The sequence below is a fragment of the Malaclemys terrapin genome, chromosome 1 (assembly GCF_027887155.1).
Source record: "Malaclemys terrapin pileata isolate rMalTer1 chromosome 1, rMalTer1.hap1, whole genome shotgun sequence".
NCBI classification, from domain to species: domain Eukaryota; kingdom Metazoa; phylum Chordata; order Testudines; family Emydidae; genus Malaclemys; species Malaclemys terrapin.
In genome coordinates, this window is record NC_071505.1 from 102,667,104 (window position 1) to 102,684,324 (window position 17,221).

Consider the following 17,221-nt stretch of genomic DNA (forward strand, 5'->3'; position numbering starts at 1 on the left):
AAAAATGATATTTAGGTCTGCAGACTGGAGCAGTCACAGTGGGAAGCAGTTCAGATAATTTAGTGTGTACACTAAAAATTGCATTGCCCTTTTTTACAGATATGGATACTGAAAGTACAAAAGGTTACTACTCTTTTGTCAAGTATTTTTCTTCTTTTTATTATTAAATGTTTTAACTGGTCTCCTAGAGAAACAAAATGGGTAAGATAATATTGTTTAGTATCAGGGGGTAGCCGTGTTAGTCTGTATCTACAAAAACAACAAAGAGTCTGGTGGCACCTTAAAGACTAACAGATTTATTTGGGCATAAGCTTTGGTTTTTACTCACGAAAGCTTATGCCCAAATAAATCTGTTAGTCTTTAAGGTGCCACCAGACTCTTTGTTGATAATATTGTTTACTGGACCAATTTCTGTCAGTGAAAGAGACATGCTTTCAAGCTTATGCAGAGCTCTTCTTTAGGTTTTCTGCCCCGTTGCTTGATGCAGTTTTAAAATCTTTGTTTCCTCTTTGGTCATAAAGAAATATCAGGGCTGGATTAAGGCAATCCTATGCACACCACAACACAGGCCCTCCATATCTCCATGTTATGACCCCACCCCTATCAGTGGCAGGGCCCTCTCTCACAAAAGTTGGCTGCTGGAGGAGGATTCTCCCACCACTCCTTTTTGGAAAAATGGGATCTCAAATCCTCGAACAGGCAAAAATAGCAGCAAGCCCCCACTCTTCCTTGTGGGCACAATGGTAGGCATGGTGGTAGGACCCCTCCAAGAAAGGCAGAGGCAGTAATATGAAGTCTTTTTAAAGAACAGGAGTACTTGTGGCACCTTAGAGACTAACAAATTTATTAGAGCATAAGCTTTCATGGACTACAGCCCACTTCTTCGGATGCATATATATATATATGCATCCGAAGAAGTGGGCTGTAGTCCATCCGAAGAAGTGGGCTGTAGTCCACGAAAGCTTATGCTCTAATAAATTTGTTAGTCTCTAAGGTGCCACAAGTACTCCTGTTCTTTTTGTGGATACAGACTAACACGGCTGTTACTCTGAAAGTTTTCTCCCAGTTAGCGCTATTGTTTTAATGTGTCTGCTGTCTTGGGCAGACATATCTGTATTTCTCAATTATAGAGACAAGGTGAGTGTGGTAATATCTTTTATTGGACCGACTTCCGTTGGTGAGAGACAAGCTTTTGAGCCACACAGAGCTCTTCTTCGGGTAACCGACATGGCTTCAGCTACACTGCATGCCTCACTCAGTTATACCCATTTCATATTCTCCATAACCACAAAGACAAGAAACTTACTTGTATTGTAATGGAAGCTGAGATTTTGATGTAATCTCATGGCTAGAGGAGTTGGGACTCTGAACACTGATTTAGGGTACATCTACACTACAGCGGGGAGTCGATTTAAGATACGCAAATTCAGCTACGTGAATAGCGTAGCTGAATTCGACGTATTGCAGCCGACTTACCCCGTTGTGAGGACGGCGGCAAAATCGACTTTTGCGGCTTTTTGTCGGCGGCGCTTACTACCACCTCCGCTGGTGGAGTTAGAGCGCAGATTCGGGGATCGATTGTCGCGTCCCGACGGAACGCGATAAATCGATCCCCGAGAGGTCGATTTCTACCCGCCGATTCAGGCGGGTAGTATAGACCAGACCTTAGAGTGCCTGGGCCTTAATTTTGCATATGGAGCATAAACCAGAATAGGAAACGTTTTTCCCAGTCTCACTTTTAAAATCAAACTCAGTCTACTTCTCAAGCCCTGAATACACTTGTATCCATTAGAAATTGAAAAGAGAATAACACGCTGTTACCCCTTTTTATCCAAGTGGCTGGTCAAGTTCAGGGTCCTGCAGGTTGTTTCCACTAAGCAGGGCCGGCTCCAGGGTTTTGGCCGCCCCAAGCAGCCAAACAAACAAACAAAAAAACCCTGCGATCGCGATCTGCAGCGGCAATTCGGCGGGAGGTCCTTCTCTCCGAGCAGGAGTGAGGGACCGTCCACCGAATTGCCGCTGAACAGCTGGAAGTGCCGCCCCTCTCCGAAGTGGCCGCCCCAAGCACCTGCTTGGTAAGCTGGTGCCTGGAGCCGGCCCTGCCACTAAGAAAAGAAACTGATGATAGAGCCAGCCAGGTATTTCCTTTGATGCAATCTTATTTATTTACAAATATTGTACATACAGTCCAGTTTCCCAGAACACAGTAATCAAACAGCAGGAGACAGTTCCTCTGTTTGCTGTTTCAAACCTACCTTTCCAGCCAACACTCTATGCCCAAAGAGCTTCCTCTCGTAGCCTTCTCCCACGTCCACATTACCTGTGCTTCTGTTACCATCTGCTTGGCTTTCTGGTCAAGATTATGTCTCTCTCTCTCTCTCTCTCACACACACACACACACACACACACAGATAAAAACAGTTTCTCCAGTCAAAGCCCTTGCCCATGCATTTGAAATCCCTTAGCCACATAGTTCTGCTTCTATTTAAGCTTTGCTATGCCCCTGTGTTTTGGGTGCTTGCTACTGCTATTGTTTCAGCCACTTCTTCACAATTGTTCTGACTGAAAGCTGGTGATTACATCCAATCCATAATAACAAAGTTTAACCCTACCTCTAACAATACTTCCAAAACACACTTCTTGAAATGTAGCAGAGAGGCATTAGGTCCTTTTTTTGGAGGGAACTGCCAATGCCTCCCTTAGGTCTTGTCTACCTGGAAAGTTTTAACAGTTATACCGAGATAATATAACATTATAGTAAAACCGCTATAGTTCATTGATATAAACCCCCAGGTGGACTCTTATTTTGGAATAAGTGGAATTATTTTTGTTTGTTTATCTTAAACCCCTCCCAAAGTGACAAACTAAACTGAAAAAAGGCACTCATATCAAAAGAAGTGTGTGCATATGGAGAGTTATACTGGTACAACTGTAGCACTTTAAATGTACACCCAACCTTATGGTCAGGGCCGGCTTTAGGCCAATTCCACCAATTCCCCCGAATCGGGCCCCGCGCCTAAGAGGGCCCCGCACCCAGTGGCAGGGCCACCGGGGTCAGGGCAAGTGGCCGAGAATCCCTTCCCTGGCTAGAGGCTCCTTTTTAATTTTTACTCACCCGGCAGCGCTCCAGGTCTTCGGCGGCACTTCAGCGGCGGGTCCTTCACTCGCTCTGGGTCTTCGGCAGCACTTCGGCAGCAGGTCCTTCAGTGCCACCAAAGACCCGGAGCGAGTGAAGGACAAACCGCCGAAGACTATGAGTGCCACCCAGTGAGAACAAGCCCCACATGTTTTTTTACGTGTTTTTTTTTTATTTTCAGTCATCCCTGCCGGGGCCCCGTCAAAACTGTTCGAATCAGGCCCCGCACTTCCTAAAGCCGGCTCTGCTTATGGTGGTATAACTTTCCCATGTAGACAAGACTTTAGAGAAGGTGAGGGCCAGTTCCTCCTAAAATGGTGATCCTTAGATCTTTGCTTAAGAAATAAACTTTTTACTTTGGGAATCCTGTTAATTATCACCCAATCTCTAATCTCCCTTCTTTGGAAAAATGTGTGGAGAAAGTGGTAGCAAAACAACCCTGACAATATCTGAAGTCCATAGAGTTCCTTGTCCCTGATCAATCCCATTTTAGACCTGCCTATGGCATCAATACTATATTGATTTTGTTGATCAATCATCTCCTTCTGGTGATGGATGAGGATTGAGTGAGCATGCTGAATTTTTTTCTCCTTTTTTTAGATCTGTTTGATGGCTTTGTTGCCAGATTGCTGGTGATCACAACGAGTCATTGACATAATTGCAAGCCCAGTGTAAGAAAGAAAGGGTACAAAACAAAATTGATTACCCATACCACCTTTCTCAGGGTTCTTTGAATTTTGATTGCTTAAATAAAGAAGCAAAGACTCCAGAGTTTAATTTAATTTTATTGAGTTTTATTAACTATCCTTAACTACAGCAACTAGTCCTCTGGTCTATAAGAAGGCAAAAATTATATTGGACTATAATTTTACTAACATAAACTAGAAAATTGGTTGATGCAATAACTATCCAGGTTTTCAGAATCAAATAAACACAATCACAATAGAAAATGACACTTACTTAACCACTATCCTGAGAAGGTGACTTTCTTTAGTTTTTTTAGTAGGTCGCTCAGAATAGGTCCTCTCCTAACTACCTAACATGAACTGTTACATTTATAACAAGTTGTACAGACTGAGAAGAGTTCAAGAGTCTTGCACGCTTGGTCTCCTTTTATGTCTAGAATTTGAAAGACAGTATGAAACCATTAACTATGGTAGACACATAGTGTTTCACAATGTTAGTTAACCATGGTAACTAGTTCATATTCAAAGCTATTTTACAGCAATCTGTTACCAAAATAAAAAAAAAAAAAAAAGACACATACTGTAACTCTGTGACTTCACAAGTATGTACTCTTCCTTACTAATTAGCTACCCAATTTCCAGATGTAGTCAACTGACTGATTTATCATCCAGGAGAAAATATCTGTGTTACTTATGATCAGATCTGTGTTCAGCATCAACTTTCAGCTCAGCTACCATCCACAGAAGGGATTGACACTGCAATACATTTGGAGTGAAGGATGGACGTGACTACAGTCTTTTCCTGGTGTGCTAGCAGATAACCCAAATGGCTGGAAAATAGAAAGAGACAGTTAAAGGTGCCTATATAAGATAGGTACTGGATATCACCAGGAGGACTCCCAGGTGGGTGGCCCAGGACCTCAGTCTTCTCCCTTCCAGGTGTCTTCTGCTTTCAGGAAACAATGTGCTGAAGCAGCTGGGCCCTTTTATCCCATTTCTATAGGGTGGTCCAACATGGTTCCTCTTCTTAGAGATGCTGGTGTGGACCAATCAGATGATGACTCATACTCCTTCCAAAGATTTGAAATGTCCAGTCAAAATGAGAATTATCCTCTCTCACCATCCAATCAGGGAATGAGGCATCACACTTGAGTTCTTCCAAGTGAGGCTGGAATTGTCCAGTCTTATTCTATCAGCTTGTATAAGACAAGATAGGCCATAGCTATTGGTTCAATCATCTTGGGACACAGGCTGAACCCTGGCTGGTTTGCTCTGGTCAGGAACTTACCTCCATAAATCACTTTATGACCCTCTGTGGTGCAATTGTCTGGGCAATTCTTAAATAGTAATAACTCATAATTTTGGGACTTAGTCATTATACCTGTTTGGGGCAAATGGAATTACTTCTGAGTTGCTCCATTCTTTGTTCTCTCAGAGGACCCAGACAGTAGCCCTGGGAGATTGTTCATCTGTCCCAAGGCCATTTTCATGTGGAGTGCCACAGGGTTCTATTTGGTCATTTCATCAATTTGTCAACACGTTTGTGACATTGTTAAAATATGGGAGAGCTCAGCTTCGCCTCCTCTGGTAAAGAAGAGGAAGAGTTGCCCCTCCTCTCACTAACTTGAAGTAGCTGTGCATCTCTCCTCTTTGTCTGGCATGATGGGAGCTCCTCTTCCTGTTTCAATCTACTGTAACCACAGTTGTTTGGGGAGTTGGTGAGGCAGTATGGCATGCGCTATCTTCAATAGCCAAATGACAGCTAATTCAATGTCTCTTTTTCATCAGAGTCAGAGTACGGTTTAATGGTTTCTCCAATATCTAGCTGTGAATGGAGCAAGTTGATAGTGGTGGCTGAAGATGAGAGCAAGCTGATATTCAGCACAGATAATATGGAGGTTATGCTTACTGGATGCAGAAAAGAAGAAGAAGAAATAGTGAGATCAGCTCCGTCAGTTCAGGGGCTTGCCTGCTATTTTTTACTCATGTTCACAAATTATAAGTTTTGTTCAATCCTCAGCTAGGTATCCAGATAACAGCACTTTCCAAGAGTGACATTTTTCCATCTGCAGTTGGCCTGGTATTTTGGATGTAGACCTTGCCACAGTAATCCATGTAGTCAGTTGTTGGTTGCATGTGTGTGTTCTCTCTGTGTGCTGTCACAGCTCTGCGCAGATAGGGAACACAGCAGACTTTGATTGAACTGCCCAATAGGACCACAGACTCGGTTCCATAGCGAAGGCGCTTGGCCGGGTTTATTGACAATGAAGCACGGACCTAATGCCCTGGCTCAATGGTTACAGGTACACTAACACATGTAGGCTCATTGCAATGGACTCGGCTCAGTGAATGGTGGGACTTTCCATTCCCCTTTAGGCCACACAAAGACACACCCTCTGCGATGCTTCTTTTATACCCTGATATAACCAAGTTACATATTGCCCCTTTGACATGGTTAATTACCACCCTTTACTTTGTTCATGTTGGTTTGATTGAAACATCTCTATCCATCATGCTGTCATCCTGACCTTATCTTTAGGAGCGGGGGTATGCCCCTATTATCTTCAGGGAGTGTGTTTATACCATGCTTGGTATTGGTGTGTTCTGGTACTACTCTTCTGTAAGGTGTTTACGTGAGTGTCCTGTGCCTAGCACTTGGAGTGTTTGTGTTTTTGCAACACCAGCTTTGTTCTTGCCAAGTTCATGTATTGGGCAGTGAACCTGCAGGCAGGCATCTGCTTTTTTGCAGGGCTTGACTCTATTTGGGCCTTAGGCCTTATATCTCATGCTCTTTCTATTACAATCCATATTTTTGTCACCTTCAGACTGGATTACTGCAGTGTATACGTGGAGTTACAATCATAGGCGGTGCATGGCTTCAGTATTTGGGGAGGCTGGCGTGAGCATCAGAAGCTCCTGTGGTGCCCAGACCATGGCTCTGCCCCCAGGCCCACCCCCACTCGACCTCCTCTTCCCGAGATCCTACCCACACTCCACCCTCACTCCGCCCCAGCCACCCTGCCCATGCTCCACCCCTGCTCTGCCCCAGGCCCCACCCAAGCTCGGCCCGAGGGCCCATTCCCACTCGCCCCCCCTCCCTGCTTGGCCTCCCCACCCACTGAGTTACTCTCCTCTGCTGTGGGGGCCTCAGGAGAAGGGAGGTGAAGGAGAGAAGCGACTCAGCGGGTGGGGGCTTCGGGGGATGGGGTGGAGGAGAGGAGTGACTCAGTGAGAAGCAGGGGCCTCAAGAGAGGGTGGTGGAGGAGAAGAGTGACTCAGTGAGTGGTAGGTGGTGGTAACTTTGGGGGAAGGGGCGGAGGGGGATGGGAAGGGGCAGAATGAGGGCAGGCCTCAGGGGAAGAGATAGGGTGGGGACGGGCAGAAGAACAGCACGGGCAGGGCCACGGGGGAAGAGAAGGAGCTTGGCTTCGGGGTGGAGTGCAGGCAGGACCATGACCCAGGCATGACCATGACCCAGATGTCCGCACACTCAAAGGCAGTGGGGACTGTTTGGGAGACTTAGTCTCCCCTGGACTATTATACTCACCGCCCATGGTTACAATTAAAATACTTCAACTACTGAAGAATATATTGGCTCACTTGTTCAGTAGTGCCTTTCATAGACAGTATACAGTAGAACCTTAGAGTTACAAACACCTCGGGAATGGAGGTTGTTTGTAACTCTGAAATGTTCAGAGTTCTGAACAAAACATTATAGTTCTTTCAAAGGTTTACAACTGAACATTGACTTAATACAGTTTTGAAACTTTACTATGCAGAAGAAAAACGCTGCTTTCCCTTTATTTAGTAGTTTATGTTTAACACTATTTACTTTTTGTGTATGCCTCTGCTGCTGCCTGATTGCATACTTCCGACTCCAAGTGAGGTTTGTGGTTGACTGGTCAGTTCGTAACTCTGAGGTTCTACTGCAATTAGAAGCTGTGTAACCACCAGAATTTGTCTGGAGGGTCCAAATTTCTGCTCTTACCTCTGGCTGCTTCCTCTCATGAGTTTCTAAATTTTCTAGCAGCGGTGGCTTTCTTTTTTAAATGCACAAACCTCACATTTTTCCTGCAGCCACCACTAGTGAGTGCTTTCTCTTCTGAATATGCAGCATCCATGTAGCTGTGAGACACTCTGCTTGGCTGGAGGGCTGCTCTAATCTATGCTGGTTGCCTATGGCTTCCATGGGTTGCCAATGGCTCCCATCACACCTGGAGATCGCAGCTCTATCAGGGTGTCTCAGCCACACCTTCTATGTGGCAGCAGTGGAGGTGCCTCTGTGCTGGACCTATGCCACTGAAGAATCCCCTTTGCACTGGGGTTATCCTAGAGCTGGATATGTCAGCTCTATGGCCAGAATCTACCAGCTATGTAGCACAAAGCAGCCATTGGATGGTCTGGCCCAAAATATACATTGTTTCCTATTCCAGTTTTTCTTGATTAAAGGATTCCTTAATATATTATTTATGTTGTCAAATGAATACCACAAAAATGTAAAAAATGTGCAGTGTGGGCCAGATGACTGCATTAGAAATTCATACATAGACAGATTTAATATATTAGCCTTTCTGGCTACAGTGAACAAGGAAGGACTATTATGCCAGAATAGCTAGAATGAGCAGTGAATAAATATATGTGCATCATTGGCTGTAGTGGCTATTTTAGGAATTAATGCACAATATGGTCTAGGCTTGTTTCCAATCTTTCTAAAATCCATTCTCAAGAACCCAGTAAAATACTGTTTCCAATATGTCTTCCAGTTAAGTAAGGAATAATAATGCTTACCAAGGACGCATTCTATTACATGTTCAAAGAAGTTGCCAAACATTAACAAATTCATTCTCATGCTACCCCATGAAGTATTATGACCCCATTTTACAGATGAGGAGATAAAGGCTTGCCCAAGGTCAGACATGGAGTTAAAACTCAGGGGGCTACTCCTAGGCTATGTCTACATTAGAGAGCTTACAACAGCATCGCTGCACAGCTGTTAGGGCTCTTGTGTAATTGCTCATAATTAAACTCCCCCAATGAGCAGCGATAGCTATGTTGGCAGGAGAGCATCTCCCACCGACATAGTACTGTCCACACTGATACTTCTGTCGGTGTAACTTATGTTGGTCAGAAAGGTGTTTTTTATACACCCCTGACTGACAAAAGTTTTACCGACAAAAGTGCCAATGCAGATATAGCCTTAGTTAGGGCTCCCATTGAGAGTGACCAAAAATGTGTTTAAGTCCAACCCTCATTTTGGGCCTCATGGCTCTCTCTCATGGAAAATTCCAGGGGTGAGACCTAAAGGGGAGGAAATCTCAGTGAACTTTCTCTTGCAGTGTTCTACCCAATTGTTCCACAGAGGGCAGGTTTGCTCCCACCTATGGAGCAGTTGCAGGTCCCATCCCTAAGCCCCAGTGGATCTTATAGATTCATAAATTCTATGGCCAGAAGGGACACTGTGATCATCTAGTCTAACCTCTTGTATAACACAGGCCATGGAATTTCCCCAAAATAATTCCTAGAGCAGATCTTTTAGAAAAACATCCAATCTTGATTTAAATATGGTCAGTCATGGAGAATCTACCATGACCCTTCGTAAATTGTTCCAATGGTTAATTACCCTCACTGTTAAAAATGTATGTTTTATTTCTAGTCTGAATTCATCTAATTTCAACTTACAGCCATTAGATTGTGTTATATCTTTGTCTGCTAGATTGAAGAGCCCATTATCAAATATTTGTTCCCCATGGAGGTACTCGTAGCTGGTAATCAAAACACCACTTCACCTTTGTTAAACTAAAGAGTTGGCTGAAGTTCACTGTGATTCTCCCCAACAAGCAGGTATGACTGAGTCCAGCAGCTGTGCTTTGCTTTCTTTCCAAGGGCAACGAACAGTGTATGCCAGCAGTTATATGTTACCACACAGCTCTTTCTAAGCAGCACATTTATTCATGATAAAAACATACAGAGAAAACACATAAAAACCAATTAAAAGGTTTTCCACATAGGGGGATCTGCAGGAGGTTAGGGCTATCTGTGCAGAAGCTTTGTACCTCAGCACTGGATCTGTGCCCCTGGAGGATCCTCAAATCCGTGGCTGTGCAGCATGGAAGTGTGGAATTCCAGTGTGATGAATTTGGAGCTGCCCTGTGATAATGTATGAATGCAATATGTTGGCCTGGTTATAGGGATGTTTTCTGTTTGAATATCTGTGTTTTAACTCACTAGAGGTTTGGTCAGGCAGGCAGGCAGGGGGAGATGGCTCCAGATAGCCATCCATCAACAGACACTTTAGAGTCATTACTGGATAATGCCAAGCCAATGGCCCTGAGGACTCTGGTCTGATCACCTTCTTCCTGCCTGTGCTCCAGACCAACACTAGTTAGTTAAACCCAGATATTCATACCTCAGACCTCCCAATAATCAGACCAACATAACATATTCATAAATTATCACAGGGCAGCTCCAAATCCATCACACCAATTTCTCTTCTGACACATAAAAGGCCAGAAATAGCTTTTCCCAGCAGGGCAAGTAACACTGTTAGTGTACCAGATTCACTTTAAGAAACTCAGGAATTATCTGGGCAGGAGGAAAGAGAGGGGAGCACAGCTTCTGCTGTTATATATCTGTAATCTCATAGGGTTACCATACGTCCGGAGTTCCCGGACAGACACTTTTTTTAAGCCTGCTTTCTCTGACCGGATGGGGTTTTCAAATAACATGAAATGTCTGGGGTGACAGAGGATTCTTTTGTAGAGCAGACAAGAGGCAGCTCAGAAAGAACCCCCATTTGGTCTGCTTCCCGATTGGTCCATTCTCCTGCAAGCCACAGCTGCTGGATCCCAGCCCTCCCACCTCCCAGCCCTGGGGAAGGAGTCCCTTGGGGAGGTGCTGAGTGACAGCTTCTCACTGCATCCCGGGGTTGTGCCAGCCGCCCTGCCACCATGACAGGGACCAACACTTCCCCCCATTTGCTGCGCCTTGGCTACAACACATGGGCGTCAGTGTGAATGAGGTGTTGGGTTACTGCGCTCTGTTTGGCCTCCGGAAACGTCCCATAATTCCCTTAAGTCAAGTGGCCACTCTTGTCATTGTTTTGAACTCCTGTAGGAATGCGGAAATGCCCTTTCAAAGCTCCATTTCTGACAGCCAGCATGCAAGCCATTAGTGTGGAATGCTGTGTGTGAGAGAGAGGTGGGGGGGAGGAGGGGTCTGCTGCTGTCTGAACTTACAAGACAGCATGCTGACAGCCCCCCAAAACCCTACTCTCTTTCCCCCCACATACACACAACACACTCCCTGTCCCACTCCACCTCATCCCCCCCTTTGTAAAGCACGTTGCAGTCACTTGCATGCTGGGATAGCTGCCCATAATGCACCCACTCCCAATGCCGTTGCAAGTGACACAAATGTGGCCACGCCAGTGTGCAAGCAGCTGTCAGTGTGGACAGATTGCAGCGCTTTCCCTACTGCGCTCTCCGAAGGTGGGTTTAACTCACAGCGCTCTACATCTGCAAATGTAGCCATGCCCTAAGATGCTGGCCTAGGGAAGAAGGGTTGAATGGGTTCTCTGCTTACAGTGCTGCAGCAACGCAATTGCACTGGTGCAGCTGCACTGCTGTAGCGTTTATTGAAGACACTGCCTATGCCAACAGGAGAGCTTCTCCCGAGAGGCAGTCACTGTGTTGACAGGAGAAGCCCTCAGGTTGAGATAGTGCTGTCTATGCCTGGAGTTCTGTCAGTATAATAACACATCCCAGATTTTCCACACCCAAATGGCATAGTTATACTGACATATGTTGGTAGTATAGACCAAGCCTTGGAAACTGCAGCAAACAGTGTGTCTTTCCGAGTCCAGGTGTAACTGGGTTGAATGGAACTTACAAAAGCTTGCAAGGAAAAAATAAAGTTTTTAGGAGAGGACAAATATTATTCATCAATTTTCCTGAACATAAAAACTGTTTACTTCTGTAATAAGGGTACGTGAGGGACCAGAACCTCAGCTAGTGTAATTGACATAGCCCATTGAAGTAAATAGAGCTACACCAATTTACTCCTCTGGAGGATCTGGCCAAATGTTCCTATTTGTAGTTTTTTATGGCTATTGTTTTGTTTCCTTAGTTTGCAGTGAAGAATGTTTGAAATAGTATGAAATGTATCATTTCATTTCTTAACTTCTCTCTGATTATTCACAGTCAAGACTGATAACCCAGGATGGACTAATGTAAAAATGAACCTGTGATAATATGCTACTTTCTTACAACTGATATAGATGTGTCAGGGAGACAACCTTTTGCCCTGAGGGAATAATATAAACAAAACAGGAGTGTAGTAAAAGCAGTCTTAAATTATCTTCTAGAAAAAAAGCCAATACATTTTTCAGCTAGAACAAGCCAGCTATGACAAAATTATGTAAATATATACAGTCAGTTGCCTATAAGATTCTAGAAGACAAAAATAGAAAGGGACTATTAAATCATCGACTGTAGCCCATCCTTTAGACTCAGCCAGAGCAGAATTATTTTGTATAATCAATTTTCTAGTAATTTGTCTAGATGACCACGTTAAGTATCTCAAGCTAAGGGAAAATTTCACTATAGTTTAAGGAAAGTTTCTGAGGAGTTTGGGGGAAGAAAAATCACATGGTGCCAAAGAGAGACAATCCTTAAAATGAAGAGAAAATGTCTCTACACATCAACTGTTGTCAGAAAAAATGTGACAGACAGAAACAAGGAGAGAGAAATTCCTTAGTGACATTACAATCTACTAAAATCTTAGTTATTCAAAGTTCTATACAAACAGCCACCACAAATATCTCAAGCTAGATGTCAGTGATATTACAGTAATTCCCTAGTCAAACCTCAGTCCTGTGACAGTTATGTACTGGTACATTATACATAAAAGAAATGATGTTATCAAGCAGCATTCCAGTTGCATCAGAAAAATAGTAGTGAATCAGGCAGCCTTTATAAAAAATAAGTTCCTGAGTTCTAAAAATTAAAAACACTTAGAAATACATCAGCATTACTAAAAGATTAGAATAGTAGTAATAGGGGAATGAATGATATACTTTTTATCAGAGACAATGGCATTGGGTTGCTGCCCATCCTAATTTTTCCAGGAGAGTCTTAATTTTGAAGGAATTATCCCATGACCTGCAATCCGATTAAAATATTCTGACATTTACTATTGGCTGGTGTAACATAATGTTTATCTGTAGTTTTGTTGCAATGTAACAACAGAATGTTGTCTTGCAACAACCTTGTTCTACAGGACAAACAAACACATCATCTGATTTGCTGAATTCAGAAAGCCAATTTAACATTGTGGATTCAACATTTAATTCTGCAATACCACCTTTTAGAAGTGTGATGCTGACAGTTTGGAGCCAGACCATTTCACTTGTGTGTGAATAGCAAAGAAATGGTAAGTGTATTAGTATGCATGGACCAAGTCATTTGTTTTAGTTTAGTTCAAAGGGTATGTTAATGGCATTGTCTTCACTTATCTATAAACCTGTTGATTGCTATTGCATGACATTATGTATATCCCTGTAATTAAATAATCCTAGATCAAAGTGTGTGTATATTAAGGTGTTAGAACTTCATGAATATTTCATGGGTCCTAATTGGGAGAGGAGACAGAGGCACAAATAGGCAAAGTGACTTGCCCAAGGTCACATACCAGGTCAATGGTAGAACTGGAAAGAGAACCCACATATCCTGCATCCAAGTCTAGTACCACAATCACTGGACTATGCTGCCTCTAATACCCCAGTTCTTTTATCAGTTTGAAATAGCTCAAACTCCACTTTGGTTTAGAGTTAACAGAACTGAAAGGAGGTGGGCTGCAATGGCCAATTACATCCAGTGCCGGGTTTACAATGGCGCCAGTGTTGCCATGGAGCCGGGCCCATGCTCAGAAGGGGCCCTGGCCTGCTCTGCTTGCACTGTGCCCAGAGACCCTGCCAGCCCACTGGCTCCCCCACCCCACATCACTTACTCCTCTTGGCCTGCCTGCTGGCCCAGCTGAGGGCTCCTCTCCACCCTTTGCCTGGACCCTAGTGCACCTCTGGCCCTAGGCAGTCTCTGCTTCCCACCACCTGTGGGGCCCTGCCTGTCTCCCCGGAGCTGAGCCACCTGGGACTGATACAGAAGCCTGTCCAGTCTTGGCAGTCAGGGGGGAGGGGAGGGAGGGAGGGGCTGGGCCCCTCCAGGCAAGTGGGTCCGGAGGGAGGCCGGCTACGGCAGGTCCAGGCCTGGCTGATTGTGCCACTCCCAAGGGGCCGGAGTGATTCCCCATCCCAGGACCAGCCCTGGCTATGATGTCGGCTCAGCCCGGCAAACACCATCGCCTCCCAGCAAGACCAGTGAGTGCAGCCAGGAGTCAGGGAGTGGGGTCACGGGTCTCTGGGTGGTCTGGGTCAGGGTGCTGGGCTGTGAAGGGGAGGAAAGGATCTGTGTGTGTTGGGGCACTAGGGAGTGGGGACTCTGTGGGAGGTGCTGGGCAGTTGTGGTGGGGCTATGGGCAGCGGTGGTGTTGTGCAGGGTGCTGTGCATTTGTGGGAGGGTCTCGGGGATGGTGCTGGCCATAGGGAGTCGGGGGTGGGAGTGTTGGGCGGGGTGGTTGTGTGGCACGGCATAGGCCCACCCCGGACAGGAAGGGGCATGCTGGCAGCACAGGGCCGGGTAGGACACTGCGTCTGGCAAAAAATAGTGCCTTTGCACTAGGCTGGGCGGAGCAGGGCCGCCCCTGCCATACCATGTCCCTGGCCAGCCCCTCGTTCCGGGGACTGATTTCCCCATGTCATGCTCCATTGCTGCCATGGGGGCCCACACATATATTTGGCGCCAGGCCCACAAAAGGTTCACATCACAGAAGAGAATCTCATCAAATTCAGAATGGCCTGAAATATGTACACTGGTAATAGATCCCACAGATTGGGAGCCACTGATATAACTTCATGCACTAATGGAGGTATTTGGGTGAAGGGGAACAAGTTCAGTGGTGGAACCTAAGTTCTACAATTGTGCTGTGAACCCCAGGCACAACTGAGAGTCACAACAGAGTGCAATTCACCCCTATACAGAGGGCCAGCACATGTGCACTACACCACTTAAGTCCCACTTGAACTCTCTTTGGATTTCACCTAATAGGGAATAGAGCACAATTTAAAAAAGCATTACCGTTCATATCTATGTGATCCAAAAAACTTCACATATTAAAAACAAAGGTAAGTGAAAAAATAAATCCAGCTGTACTAGGAAAAAGTTAGCTATTTAAATAGCACAGTAATCAAGGCACAGGGCTGTCTTGGCATATAGGAATTGCCAGACTGGATCAGACCTGAGGTCCAGCTAGTCCATGATGAAGTCACTGACAGGGGCCAGCACTAGATGCTTCAGAGGAAATTGCAAGCGACTTGGAGTAGGTAGTTATGGGAAAATCTGACCCCAAGGAAAGTTTTGTTCTCCAGTGGTCACAGGTTGGCTTATGCCCGGATTCTGACTTCCTTACCATCATTCAAGATTCCCATGTGAGCAGATTGAACAGATACTTGACAAAAAATGGCTTTGTGGAAAAAAAAATTTTTTTTGCAAAACATTTTTTCAAAATTGTTTTGCTTTAACCAAAGGAAACAAAACAAATGTTCAAATAATTCCAAATAAAATATCCAATTTCTGTTTCCAAAACCCTTAACAATGTTCAGTTTTTATATTTTTAATTAAAAAAAACTATTTTTTTGGTAAACTTTCCACTAAAAAATAAACTGCAATAACAAAATCCTCTTTTGACCAGCTCTGGTTCTGATATGTGGCTTTCTGAACTCTGGGAGAAGAGAGGCCAGTTAGCACAAACAGGGCCTTTTTCATACTCTGACCTTGTAAACTAACTCTTTTCTGTTGTGGCTGTTTTTGTAGCAATCACATCCTTGTATGGCTGAACTGTCTTTTTCTTATTTGACATTTTTATATTAAAAATATTTTGGCACTGACACAATATATCACACAAGTATTATCTGCACATGATAAAGGGCAAATGTGCCAGAATAAATTGAGTTGCAGAGTGTAATAACTGTGTCCATTGGGGGAGGAGGGGAAGGGCATTGTATTAATTTAGATGGAAAAAATGGAGCAAAGATGTTAACCTAACCCACTCTCTGTCCAACATTAAACAGTGTTAAACAAGGTTCAGGGTTTGGTATAGAGACCTTAGCCTACCTAGTACCATGGCAAACACACCATTAAACATCCTTTTAACTTTTTCTTAAAGATACAGAAAAGAAGAAAAAACAGCGTAAGTATTTGAAATGTAAAGCACTCAATAAGGCTTTCATTTTAACAACATCCCTTGGTCCCTTTCCCTTTAGCTGGAGAGGGTTTTAGAAGGAAAAAACCCTTATTTGACAGTCTCTTAGATGATAACAAAGATGGTAATAACTGTCCTTTTGGGAAAAAGAGAAGAAGTTAGTTGAGATGGGCTGGAGCTGTTGTTGTTACTCTGGTTGTTAAAATCCATTCCCATTTCATTTCTGGTAGTGTTTGGGATTCAGCTGTAGCTGATCATGGTGGCAATGTTATTTGGGTCTCTCTCTCTTTAGTTTAGTCTGGTCAGGTCTTCTCCTGGGGTCCAGGAACCAAGGGTGGTAGCGAGGACGGTAAAGTTCACTCCAATTGTGTACATTTGTTCTTCTCTATTTCCCACCCCCACCCCCTCTTTTTTTTAAAAGGACCCACAAAGGACTAGTCCATCCCCTCATTATTTTGTCCACCAATTAGGCCTAGTGTCAGACACACCAATTTTGGTTCATTAATTTCTGGTTCCATATCTTCTATTTTTAACCAAGCATGATTTTAACATAGTCCTTGAGTTATATCAGTAGGCCTTTTTGTTTAAACTAATTCAATTTTTCTCTCCCCCATCAAAATTTGTTGTTATAGGTTATTGTGACATTTTATGAACTTTTACATACCTTTTACAGTTGAGCTTATAGTGGGTAATTTTGTAGGCCCAATTACTACAAGAGGGACCCCATCAAACGTAGGACTGATCTTGTATTTTCTAATAATTCTGTATAGGATATTTTGGTTACAGGTTCCTCATTATAGACTAATCTCTCAAACATCAGATTAGATGCAGGTTGAAAGAATGTCCACAATATCTCATATGTTACAGTTTCACTTCCTACTATGATACTGAGCCACCATTTCCTTACCAAAAAATTACTAGGCTAAGGGAAAAATATTTTTGTATGTATAGTAGTTAGTAATGAGCATTCCTTAGGAATAAAATACATTTCTATAAAGTAAATTCTCTCCTATTTAACTGTACCAATGCTAGATAATAACATAAGTCAGGCCCATACTAGAGCAGAGAATGATGGAAGTCACTTACA